This window comes from Triticum dicoccoides, chromosome 3A, assembly GCF_002162155.2.
Source record: "Triticum dicoccoides isolate Atlit2015 ecotype Zavitan chromosome 3A, WEW_v2.0, whole genome shotgun sequence".
NCBI lineage: Eukaryota > Viridiplantae > Streptophyta > Magnoliopsida > Poales > Poaceae > Triticum > Triticum dicoccoides.
Window position 1 is genome coordinate 583,118,497 of NC_041384.1, and position 10,826 is coordinate 583,129,322.

The window sequence follows — 10,826 nt, forward strand, 5'->3', positions numbered from 1 at the left end:
TTGGGCCTTATTGGGCCATACGGGAAAGAAGAAAAAGGGCCTCAAGGGTGGCCGCACCCCTCCCCTTGGTCTGGTCCGAATTGGACTAGGGAAGGGGGGCGCCCCCTTCCTTCCTTCTCCTTTTCCCTTGCCCTTTTCCTATTCCATATGGGAGGTGGAATCCTACTAGGACTAGGGAGTCCTAGTAGGACTCCACACTTGGCGCGCCCCCTCCTAGGGCCGGCCTCCGCCTCCCTTGCTCCTTTATATACGGGGGCAGGGGGCGCCCCATAGACACACAAGTTGATCCACATGATCATATTCTTAGCCGTGTGCGGCGCCCCCTGCCACCATAGTCCTCGATAATATTATAGCGGTGCTTAGACGAAGCCCTGCAACAGTAGTACATCAAGATCGTCACCACGCCGTCGTGCTGACGGAACTCTTCCCCGACACTTTGCTGGATCGGAGTTCGGGGATCGTCATCGAGCTGAACGTGTGCTAGAACTCGGAGGTGCCGTAGTTTCAGTGCTTGATCGGTCGGGCCGTGGAGACGTACGACTACATCAACCAAACGCTTCCGTTGTCGATCTACAAGGGTACGTAGATCACATTCTCCCCTCTCATTGCTATGCATCACCATGATCTTGCGTGTGCGTAGGAAAATTTTGAAATTACTACGTTCCCCAATAGTGGCATCCGAGAATAGGTTTTATGTGTTGATGTTATATGCACGAGTAAAACACAAGTGAGTTGTGGGCGATATAAGTCATATTGCTTACCAGCATGTCATACTTTGGTTCGGCGGTATTGTTGGACGAAGCGGCCCGGACCGACATTACGCGTACGCTTACGCGAGACCGGTTCTCCCGACGTGCTTTGCACAAAGGTGGCTAGCGGGTGACAGTTTCTCCAACTTCAGTTGAACCGAGTGTGGCTACGCCCGGTCCTTGCGAAGGTTAAAACAGCACCAACTTGACAAACTATCGTTGTGGTTTTGATGCGTAGGTAAGATTGGTTCTTGCTTAAGCCCGTAGCAGCCACGTAAAACTTGCAACAACAAAGTAGAGGACGTCTAACTTGTTTTTGCAGGGCATATTGTGATGTGATATGGTCAAGACATGATGCTAAATTTTATTGTATGAGATGATCATGTTTTGTAACCGAGTTATCGGCAACTGGCAGGAGCATATGGTTGTCGCTTTATTGTATGCAATGCAATCGCGCTGTAATGCTTTACTTTATCACTAAGCGGTAGCGATAGTCATGGAAGCATAAGATTGGCGAGACGACAACGATGCTACGATGGAGATCAAGGTGTCGCGCCGGTGACGATGGTGATCATGACGGTGCTTCGAAGAGGAAGATCACAAGCACAAGATGATGGTGTCCATATCATATCACTTATATTGATTGCATGTGATGTTTATCTTTTATGCATCTTATCTTGCTTTGATTGACGGTAGCATTATAAGATGATCTCTCACTAATTATCAAGAAGTGTTCTCCCTGAGTATGCACCGTTACGAAAGTTCTTCGTGCTGAGACACCACGTGATGATCGGGTGTGATAGACTCTATGTTCAAATACAACGGGTGCAAAACAGTTGCACACGCAGAATACTCAGGTTATACTTGACGAGCCAAGAATATACAGATATGGCCTCGGAACACGGAGACCGAAAGGTCGAGCGTGAATCATATAGCAGATATGAGCAACATAGCGATGTTCACCAATGAAACTACTCCATCTCACGTGATGATCAGACATGGTTTAGTTGATTTGGATCACGTAAACGCTTAGAGGATTAGAGGGATGTCTATCTAAGTGGGAGTTCTTAAGTAATATGATTAATTGAACTTAAATTTATCATGAACTTAGTCCTGGTAGTATTTTGCAAATTATGTTGTAGATCAATAGCTCGCGTTGTTGCTTCCCTGTGTTTATTTTGATATGTTCCTAGAGAAAATTGTGTTGAAATATGTTAGTAGCAATGATGCGGATTGGATCCGTGATCTGAGGTTTATCCTCATTGCTGCACAGAAGAATTATGTCCTTGATGCACCGCTAGGTGACGGACCTATTGCAGGAGCAGATGCAGACGTTATGAACGTTTGGCTAGCTCAATATGATGACTACTTGATAGTTTAGCGCACCATGCTTAATGGCTTAGAATCGGGACTTCAAAGACGTTTTGAACGTCATGGAGCATATGAGATGTTCCAGGAGTTGAAGTTAATATTTCAAGCAAATACCCGAGTTGAGAGATATGAAGTCTCCAACAAGTTCTATAGCTAAAAGATGGAGGAGAATCGCTCAACTAGTGAGCATGTGCTCAGATTGTCTGAGTACTACAATCGCTTGAATAAAGTGGGAGTTAATCTTTCAGATAAGATAGTGATTGACAGAATTCTCTAGTCACCATCACCAAGTTAGTAGAACTTCGTGATGAACTATAGTATGCAAGGGATGATGAAAATGACTCCCGAGCTTTTCATGATGATGAAATCAATGAAGGTAGAAATCAAGAAAGAGCATCAAGTGTTGATGGTAGACAAGACCACTAGTTTCAATAAAAGGGCAAAGGGAAGAAGGGGAACTTCAAGAAGAACGGCAAGCAAGTTGCTGCTCAAGTGAAGAAGCCCAAGTCTGGTCCTAAGCCTGAGACTAAGTGCTTCTACTGCAAAGGAACTGGTCACTGGAAGCGGAACTGCCCCAAGTATTTGGGGATAAGAAGGATGGCAAAGTGAACAAAGGTATATTTGATATACAGATTATTAATGTGTATTTTACTAGTGTTCGTAGCAACCCCTTGGTATTTGATACTGGTTCAGTTGCTAAGATTAGTAACTCGAAACAGGAGTTACAGAATAAACAGAGACTAGTTAAGGGTGAAGTGACGATGTGTGTTGAAAGTGGTTCCAAGATTGATATGATCATCATCGCACACTCCCTATACTTTCGGGATTAGTGTTGAACCTGAATAAGTGTTATTTGGTGTTTGCGTTGAGCATGAATATGATTTGATCATGTTTATTGTAATACGGTTATTCATTTAAGTAAGAGAATAAATTGTTGTTCTGTTTACATGAATAAAACCTTATATGGTTACACACCCAATGAAAATAGTTCGTTGGATCTCGATCGTAGTGATACACATAATCATAATATTGAAGCCAAAAGAAGCAAAGTTAATAATGATAGTGCAACTTATTTGTGGCACTGCCGTTTAGGTCATATTGGTGTAAAGCGCATGAAGAAACTCCATGCTGATGGGATTTTGGAATCACTTGATTATGAATCAGTTGATGCTTACGAACCATGCCTCATGGGCAAAGATGACTAAGACTCCGTTCTCCGGAACAATGGAGCGAGCGACAGATTTGTTGGAAATCATACATACTGATGTATGTGGTCCGATGAATAGGCTCGTGGCAGGTATCATTATTTTCTAATCTTCACAGATGATTTGAGCAGATATGGGTATATCTACTTGATGAAACAAAGGTCTGAAACATTTGAAAAGTTCAAAGAATTTCAGAGTGAAGTGGAAAATCATCGTGACAAGAAAATAAAAGTTTCTATGATATGATCGCAGAGGTAAAATATTTGAGTTACGAGTTTGGTCTTTAATTAAAACAATGTGAAATAGTTTCACTACTCACGCCACCTGGAACACCATAGTGTAATGGTGTGTCCGAACATCATAACCGTACTTTATTAGATATAGTGCGATCTATGATGTCTCTTACCGATCTACCACTATCGTTTTGGGGTTATGCATTAGAGACAGCTGCATTCACGTTAAATAGGGCACCATCTAAGTCCGTTGAGACGACACAATCTGAACTGTGGTTTGGCAAGAAACCAAAGTTGTCGTTTCTTAAAGTTTGGGGTTGTGATGCTTATATGAAAAAGTTTCATCCTAATAAGCTCAAACCCAAATCGGAGAAATATATCTTCATAGGATACCCAAAGGAGACTGTTGGGTACACCTTCTATCACAAATCCGAAGGCAAGACTTTTGTTGCTAAATTCAGAGTTTTTCTAGAGAAGGAGTTTCTCTCGAAAGAAGTGAGTGGGAGGAAAGTAGAGAACTTGATGAGGTAACTGTACCTGCTCCCTTATTGAAAAGTAGTTCATCACAGAAATCTGTTCCTGTGACTACTACACCAATTAGTGAGGAAGCTAATAATGATGATCATGTAACTTCAGATCAAGTCACTATCGAATCTCGTAGGTAAACCAGAGTGAGATCCGCACCAGAGTGGTACGGTAATCCTGTTCTGGAAGTCATGTTACTAGACCATAACGAACTTGCGAACTATGAGGAAGCGATGATGAGCCCAGATTCCGCGAAATGGTTTGAGGCCATGAAATCTGAGATATGATCCATGTATGAGAACAAAGTTTGGACTTTGATGGATTTGTCTGATGATCGGCAAGCCATAGAAAATAAATGGATCTTCAAGAGAAAGAAGGACGCTGATAGTAGTGTTACTATCTACAAAGCTAGAATAGTCGCAAAAGGTTTTCGACAAAGTTCAAGGTGTTGACTACGATGAGATTTTCTCACTCGTATCGATGCTTAAAAGTTTGTCCAAATCATGTTAGCAATTGCCGCATTTTATGAAATCTGGCAAATGGATAACAAAACTGCAATCCTTAATGGATTTCTTAAAGTAAGAGTTGTATATGATGCAACCAGAAGATTTTGTCAATCCTAAAGGTGCTAACAAAATAAGCAAGCTCCAGCGATCCATCTATGGACTGGTGCAAGCATCTCGGAGTTGGAATATACGCTTTGATAAGTTGATCAAAGCATATAGTTTTATACAGACTTACGGTGAAGCCTGTATTTACAAGAAAGTGAGTGGGAGCACTAAAGCATTTCTGATAAGTATATGTGAATGACATATTGTTGATCGGAAATAATGTAGAATTATTCTGCAAAGCATAAAGGAGTGTTTGAAAGGAATTTTTCAAAGAAAGACCTCGGTGAAGCTGCTTACATATTGAGCATCAAGATCTATAGAGATAGATCAAGACGCTTGATAAGTTTTTTTCAATGAGTACATACCTTGACAAGATTTTGAAGTAGTTCAAAATGGAACAGTCAAAGAAAGAGTTCCTGCCTGTGTTACAAGGTGTGAAATTGAGTAAGACTCAAAGCCCGACCACGGCAGAAGATAGAAAGAGAATGAAAGTCATTCCCTATGCCTCAGCCATAGGTTTTATAAAGTATGCCATGCTATGTACCAGATCTATTGTATACCCTACCACTAAGTTTGGCAAGGGAGTACAATAGTGATCTAGGAGTAGATCACTGGACAACGGTCAAAATTATCCTTAGTGGAATAAGGATATGTTTCTCGATTATGGAAGTGACAAAAGGTTAGTCCTAAAGGGTTACGTCGATGCAAGTTTTGACACTATCTAGATGAATCTAAGTCTCAATCTAGATACATATTGAAAGTGGGAGCAATTAGCTAGAGTAGTTCCGTGCAGAGCATTGTTGACATAAATATTTGCAAAATACTTACGGATTTGAATATAACAGACCCGGTGACTAAAATTATCTCACAAGAAAAACATGATCACACCTTAGTACCCTTTGGGTGTTGGTCACATATCGATGTGGACTATGGGTGTTAATCACATGGTGATGTGAACTATTGCTGTTAAATCACATGGCCATGCGAACTAGATTATTGACTCTAGTGCAAGTGGGAGACTGAAGGAAATATGCCCTAGAGGCAATAATAAAGTTATTATTTATTTCCTTATTTCATGATAAATGTTTATTATTCATGCTAGAATTGTATTAACCGGAAACATAATACATGTGTGAATACATAGACAAACAGAGTGTCACTAGTATGCCTCTACTTGACTAGCTCGTTAATCGAAGATGGTTATGTTTCCTAACCATAAACAAAAGAGTTGTTATTTGATTAACGGGATCACATCATTAGGAGAATGATGTGATTGACATGACCCATTCCATTAGCTTAGCACCCGATCGTTTAGTATGTTGCTATTGCTTTCTTCATGACTTATACATGTTCCTATGACTATGAGATTATGCAACTCCCGTTTGTCGGAGGAACACTTTGTGTGCTACCAAACGTCACAACGTAACTGGGTGATTATAAAGGAGCTCTACAGGTGTCTCCAAAGGTACATGTTGGGTTGGCGTATTTCGAGATTAGGATTTGTCACTCCGATTGTCGGAGAGGTATCTCTAGGCCCTCTCGGTAATGCACATCACATAAAGCCTTGCAAGCATTGCAACTAATGAGTTAGTTGTGAGATGATGTATTACGGAACGAGTAAAGAGACTTGCCGGTAACGAGATTGAACTAGGTATAGGATACCGACGATCGAATCTCGGGCAAGTAACATACCGATGACAAAGGGAACAACGTATGTTGTTATGCGGTCTGACCGATAAAAGATCTTCGTAGAATATGTAGGATCCAATATGGGCATCCAGGTCCCGCTATTGGTTATTGACCGAAGACGTGTCTCGGTCATGTCTACATTGTTCTCGAACCGTAGGGTCCGCACGCTTAAGGTTTCGATGACAGTTATATTATGAGTTTATGAGTTTTGATGTACCGAAGGAGTTCGGAGTCCCGGATGAGATCGGGGACATGACGAGGAGTCTCAAAATGGTCGAGACGTAAAGATCGATATATTGGATGACTATATTCGGACATCGGAAAGGTTCCAAGTGATTCGGGTATTTTTTGGAGTACCGGAGAGTTACGGAAATACGTATTGGGCCTTATTGGGCCATACGGGAAAGAAGAAAAAGGGCCTCAAGGGTGGCCGCACCCTTCCCCTTGGTCTGGTCTGAATTGGACTAGGGAAGGGGGGCGCCCCCTTCCTTCCTTCTCTTTTTCCCTTGCTCTTTTCCTATTCCATATGGGAGGTGGAATCCTACTAGGACTAGGGAGTCCTAATAGGACTCCACACTTGGCGCGCCCCCTCCTAGGGCCGGCCTCCTCCTCCCTTGCTCCTTTATATACGGGGGCAGGGGGCACCCCATAGACACACAAGTTGATCCACGTGATCATATTCTTAGCCGTGTGCGGCGCCCTCTGCCACCATAGTCCTCGATAATATTGTAGCGGTGCTTAGGCGAAGCCCTGCAACAGTAGTACATCAAGATCGTCACCACGCCGTCGTGCTGACGGAACTCTTCCCCGACACTTTGCTGGATCGGAGTCCGGGGATCGTCATCGAGCTGAACGTGTGCTAGAACTCGGAGGTGCCGTAGTTTCGGTGCTTGATCGGTCGGGCCATGGAGACGTACGACTACATCATCCAAACGCTTCCGTTGTCGATCTACAAGGGTATGTAGATCACACTCTCCCCTCTCGTTGCTATGCATCACCATGATCTTGCGTGTGCGTAGGAAAATTTTGAAATTACTACGTTCCCCAACAGTGGCATCCGAGCATAGGTTTTATGTGTTGATGTTATATGCACGAGTAGAAGACAAGTGAGTTGTGGGCGATATAAGTCATACTGCTTACTAGCATGTCATACTTTGGTTCGGCGGTATTGTTGGACGAAGCGGCCCGGACCGACATTACGCGTACGCTTACGCGAGACCGGTTCTCCCGACGTGCTTTGCACAAAGGTGGCTAGCGGGTGACAGTTTCTCCAACTTTAGTTGAACCGAGTGTGGCTACGCCCGGTCCTTGCGAAGGTTAAAACAGCACCAACTTGACAAATTATCGTTGTGGTTTTGATGCGTAGGTAAGATTGGTTCTTGCTTAAGCCCGTAGCAGCCACGTAAAACTTGCAACAACAAAGTAGAGGACGTCTAACTTGTTTTTGCAGGGCATATTGTGATGTGATATGGTCAAGACATGATGCTAAATTTTATTGTATGAGATGATCATGTTTTGTAACCGAGTTATCGGCAACTGGCAGGAGCATATGGTTGTCGCTTTATTATATGCAATGCAATCGCGCTGTAATGCTTTACTTTATCACTAAGCGGTAGCGATAGTCATGGAAGCATAAGATTGGCGAGACGACAACGATGCTACGATGGAGATCAAGGTGTCGCGCCGGTGACGATGGTGATCATGACGGTGCTTCGAAGATGGAGATCACAAGCACAAGATGATGGTGGCCATATCATATCCCTTATATTGATTGCATGTGATGTTTATCTTTTATGCATCTTATCTTGCTTTGATTGACGGTAGCATTATAAGATGATCTCTCACTAATTATCAAGAAGTTTTCTCCCTGAGTATGCACCGTTGCAAAAGTTCTTCGTGCTGAGACACCACGTGATGATCGGGTGTGATAGACTCTACGTTCAAATACAACGGGTGCAAAACAGTTGCACACGCAGAATACTCAGGTTATACTTGACGAGCCAAGAATATACAGATATGGCCTCGGAACACGGAGACCGAAAGGTCGAGCGTGAATCATATAGCAGATATGAGCAACATAGCGATGTTCACCAATGAAACTACTCCATCTCACGTGATGATCGGACATGGTTTAGTTGATTTGGATCACGTAAACGCTTAGAGGATTAGAGGGATGTCTATCTAAGTGGGAGTTCTTAAGTAATATGATTAATTGAACTTAAATTTATCATGAACTTAGTCCTGGTAGTATTTTGCAAATTATGTTGTAGATCAATAGCTCGCGTTGTTGCTTCCCTGTGTTTATTTTGATATGTTCCTAGAGAAAATTGTGTTGAAATATGTTAGTAGCAATGATGCGGATTGGATCCGTGATCTGAGGTTTATCCTCATTGCTGCACAGAAGAATTATGTCCTTGATGCACCGCTAGGTGACGGACCTATTGCAGGAGCAGATGCAGACGTTATGAACGTTTGGCTAGCTCAATATGATGACTACTTGATAGTTTAGCGCACCATGCTTAATGGCTTAGAATCGGGACTTCAAAGACGTTTTGAACGTCATGGAGCATATGAGATGTTCCAGGAGTTGAAGTTAATATTTCAAGCAAATACCCGAGTTGAGAGATATGAAGTCTCCAACAAGTTCTATAGCTAAAAGATGGAGGAGAATCGCTCAACTAGTGAGCATGTGCTCAGATTGTCTGAGTACTACAATCGCTTGAATCAAGTGGGAGTTAATCTTTCAGATAAGATAGTGATTGACAGAATTCTCTAGTCACCATCACCAAGTTAGTAGAACTTCGTGATGAACTATAGTATGCAAGGGATGACGAAAATAACTCCCGAGCTTTTCATGATGATGAAATCGATGAAGGTAGAAATCAAGAAAGAGCATCAAGTGTTGATGGTAGACAAGACCACTAGTTTCAATAAAAGGGCAAAGGGAAGAAGGGGAACTTCAAGAAGAATGGCAAGCAAGTTGCTGCTCAAGTGAAGAAGCCCAAGTCTGGTCCTAAGCCTGAGACTAAGTGCTTCTACTGCAAAGGAACTGGTCACTGGAAGCGGAACTGCCCCAAGTATTTGGGGATAAGAAGGATGGCAAAGTGAACAAAGGTATATTTGATATACAGATTATTAATGTGTATTTTACTAGTGTTCGTAGCAACCCCTTGGTATTTGATACTGGTTCAGTTGCTAAGATTAGTAACTCGAAACGGGAGTTACAGAATAAACAGAGACTAGTTAAGGGTGAAGTGACGATGTGTGTTGGAAGTGGTTCCAAGATTGATATGATCATCATCGCACACTCCCTATACTTTCGGGATTAGTGTTGAACCTGAATAAGTGTTATTTGGTGTTTGCGTTGAGCATGAATATGATTTGATCATGTTTATTGTAATACGGTTATTCATTTAAGTAAGAGAATAAATTGTTGTTCTGTTTACATGAATAAAACCTTATATGGTTACACACCCAATGAAAATAGTTTGTTGGATCTCGATAGTAGTGATACACATAATCATAATATTGAAGCCAAAAGAAGCAAAGTTAATAATGATAGTGCAACTTATTTGTGGCACTGCCGTTTTGGTCATATTGGTGTAAAGCGCATGAAGAAACTCCATGCTGATGGGATTTTGGAATCACTTGATTATGAATCAGTTGATGCTTACGAACCATGCCTCATGGGCAAAGATGACTAAGACTCCGTTCTCCGGAACAATGGAGCGAGCGACAGATTTGTTGGAAATCATACATACTGATGTATGTGGTCCGATGAATAGGCTCGTGGCAGGTATCATTATTTTCTAATCTTCACAGATGATTTGAGCAGATATGGGTATATCTACTTGATGAAACAAAGGTCTGAAACATTTGAAAAGTTCAAAGAATTTCAGAGTGAAGTGGAAAATCATCGTGACAAGAAAATAAAAGTTTCTACGATATGATCGCAGAGGTAAAATATTTGAGTTACGAGTTTGGCCTTCAATTAAAACAATGTGAAATAGTTTCACTACTCACGCCACCTGGAACACCATAGTGTAATGGTGTGTCCGAACGTCATAACCGTACTTTATTAGATATAGTGCGATCTATGATGTCTCTTACTGATCTACCACTATCGTTTTGGGGTTATGCATTAGAGACAGCTGCATTCACGTTAAATAGGGCACCATCTAAGTCCGTTGAGACGACACAATCTGAACTGTGGTTTGGCAAGAAACCAAAGTTGTCGTTTCTTAAAGTTTGGGGTTGTGATGCTTATATGAAAAAGTTTCATCCTAATAAGCTCAAACCCAAATCGGAGAAATATGTCTTCATAGGATACCAAAGGAGACTGTTGGGTACACCTTCTATCACAAATCCGAAGGCAAGACTTTTGTTGCTAAATTCAGAGTTTTTCTAGAGAAGGATTTTCTCTCGAAAGAAGTGAGTGGGAGG